Below are 3277 nucleotides of genomic sequence, written 5' to 3'. Positions count from 1 at the left end.
ACCTTTTCCTGGTAAGGAGCCATGGCCTCAGACTTAGTAGAGCTGATTCTCATCCCAGCCACTTCAACCTCGGCTGCAAACCACCCCATTATGTGCTATAGGTCTTGGTAGGTCGGAACCAGCAGAACCACACAGCTTGCAGAACCACACAGCTTGCAAAAAGACTCAAGAAGCCTCTTGGATGAGAGGTGTTTTCATGATATATGGGGACATTTCATTGACTTGCATTCATTTTATATGGCCTAACCCAGATCCTTACCCTAACCCTAAATATTACCAAGATGTACCTAATCCAATGTTAGAGGCAATGTTAGAGGTAAAAGTCAGTTGAATAGTTACAGAACGTAAATTAAGAACATCGACAGCAGCTCGTGAAAAAGGTTAGCATTTCTTGTTTTTGTAATGCCATTTCTACATCTAAGGTGTTTTTGTAATGTTGTAGATTGTATAGAAGTAGAAAAGATCTTAAATTGCCCCTTTGCAAATATAATTTAAATAGGCCATGTGCTAAATTCCTGAAAGTTTTATCATATATTCTGCACCATGAGATTTATATAACAGGTTAATTTGGAGAAAACAAATCTTCATGTTTGTCTTTTCACTTTTTTTTATTATTCATTAACAAAAGTTTAGATGCTTAGGCTAATTGAAAGTAGAATGATATACCAGAACACTGTATGGAAAGATGACCCCCAGCCAAACTGAGAAGATGGAATATCACATAACAATGCACATAAATGCTAAAACATTCTAACAATGAGCTGACAACATGGAAAAGAAAATAACTGCAAAGTCAGCAGCTTTGCTGTAATGATCTCCACCTCTTTTTTTTCCCTCACTAATATTGTTTTTTATTATAGAAAAAATTCCAAAAAGCTGCTCTTTTCACATATTTTTTCTGCTCCTTGCTTACAACCAAATTCGGCTTAAATGTATAAAACCACGATGAGGGTTATGTTCTTCATGTAGTAAAATCTTGTGTCTTTTTAACATATTAGTTAACATCCAACATCCAAGTTATTACTGTACCTACCTTGAATGTGGTCTGAGAGAAAATTAACAAATCACAGATTAAGCAGCTGCGTCACTCTTCTGCTCCTAGTTACCTGGAGACTCCTGCATGAAATAAAAAGAATCTGCTATGGTCTTTAGGATACAAGGCTTCAATTTATGTTGTTAAAGTGATGGTAGAGATTTGATTTCATAATCCGTCCCCAGAGAGACTGCTTGCATGTTTAACAGCTTAAACAGACCAATGTGTGCATGTACACACTCACACAGCAGTCACCTTGCTCTCTCCTTGGAGGGGAAATGTTGCACTGTTTTCTGCATTAAGAATACAAGTTTTTCTCCCTAAAAACAGAGATTACATCTTTCATCCATTGCCTTAATATTATATTGTTAAATAATTCCAGAATAAACTGTTCTCACTTCAGAATATTCTTATAGAAATAAGCGGCAAGTGATTCAGGAACATATTCATGCTCAACTCTGTCAAGAACAACACTGTGACTTTAAACTCTCCTTGAAAGCTTTTACTGAGTGCATTATAAATGTATATAACTACTATTTTTATGGCTTCAAAGGATACGAGTTAAATCTAGCTTTGTAATACAATTTTAAAAAGAAAATAGTTGAAAAAAAAATGTTTTAAGAAAAGAGAGATTATCCAAATTCTGTTTTACACAACCCACATTATCTGGCTCCTGATTTTCATATAATTAAACTGGCTTCATCTGAGTGAGGTCATTTTCACTGAGTGACCTTGCTAGAAAATGTATTAAGTCCTGACTCTTGGTTTTTGAGTTGCATAGAGCTTTGAAGTGCAGCGGTTTCTGTTCGCTAATGCAGTCTTGAGTCATTTGACATTTAAGACTGCAGGAAAGTGTTCTCGCTTCTGCTCCAAACTGTATTTATAATGTGCAGCACTGGTTGAAGACTTACAGTCATGATGGAAAAAATAGCTTTTCCATCACTTTACAGTTTTGCATTTTCCAGAGGATTAAACAGGGACAGTTAAATGAGACGTTGATTAAAAAAGCTTTATTAATCTATTTTCATCATCTTAATTTTTCCAGTTTTATGGCTTTGACCTTAAAGGTGACTATTATCACAATGTCACAATGAAAAGACAGTTTATCAATCATGCTGCCCGTCTATGTAGGAACAAATAAAAGGCCATTTTACTGCTATCAGAATACAATAATCCTAAAACTAAAATGATGACATACTATGTAGAACATTTAGGTCAGCGGTTCCCTTCAAGTCTGTGTTCTTTCCCCTCTGCTCTTCTAACTGTACACCAACAGCTGTACATCCCGTCAAGTTCCTGAAGTTTGCGAATACCACCCTGAATGGGCTCAGGAAGATGGATTGACCTAGAGATGTGAGACAGGTCATCTGGTGCAGTCAGACCAATCTGAAGCTCAACACTGCCCCATATTTCTGTATGACTATCCAGTCGCCATCATGGACTCCTTCCAATTTCTGGGCCCCATTCTTGTCCAGAACCTCAAGTAGAAGCTGTGCATCAACTCCCTGACTAAGAAGGCACAGCTCCTCTGCTGTCAGGCTGTCAAAGACAGTGATGGTACACATCTACTCTGCCATCACTGAGCTCATCTTCACCTCTTCCACCACAATTTGTTACGCTGCTGCCACCACCAGGGACAAGAACATGCTGTAGCATATCATTTACTCTGCAGAGATGGTGAGTGGCTGCAGGCTTCCTTCTCTTTAGAAACTGTACACCTCCAGGACCCAGAGGCAAGTAGGTAATTTGCAGCTAATGCCTCCCACAATGGACACAAACTCTCCAATCTGAGAGGAGACTGAGGAACATCATTCTAAAAAACTATTCCCATATGCTGCCAGCCATATTGATGTGGACAGGGTCCCCCAGGAACACATTCCTATTAGAAATAAAAACAAAATAAACAACAACAAAAAAATACATTCTTAGCATATAGGTGTACTATTCAATCTATTTTTATATTAACATTGGTGTTTATTTTTAATACATGCCATGGTATTCGCCCTCTAAAAAAGTGCACCATTCTTCTCTATTTTCATAGCACTCCTCTAAAATATATCAAATGTATGTTTACGTCTCTGTGTGTGGCATCTTAGTACCAAAACAAATTCCTTTTATATCTACAACGCTACTTGATCATAAAGATTATTTCTGATATACAGATTATGTAAGATTCAAAGATAAGTCTTAAAAACTCCTAATGAAATACACTATATTGCCAAAAGTATTTGCTCACCCATCCAA

This window comes from Cyprinodon variegatus, unplaced genomic scaffold, assembly GCF_000732505.1.
Source record: "Cyprinodon variegatus isolate N-32 unplaced genomic scaffold, C_variegatus-1.0 Scaffold2, whole genome shotgun sequence".
In the NCBI taxonomy this organism is placed as follows: domain Eukaryota; kingdom Metazoa; phylum Chordata; class Actinopteri; order Cyprinodontiformes; family Cyprinodontidae; genus Cyprinodon; species Cyprinodon variegatus.
The sequence above is the reverse complement of the archived record's forward strand: the minus strand, read 5'-3'. Positions refer to the sequence as shown.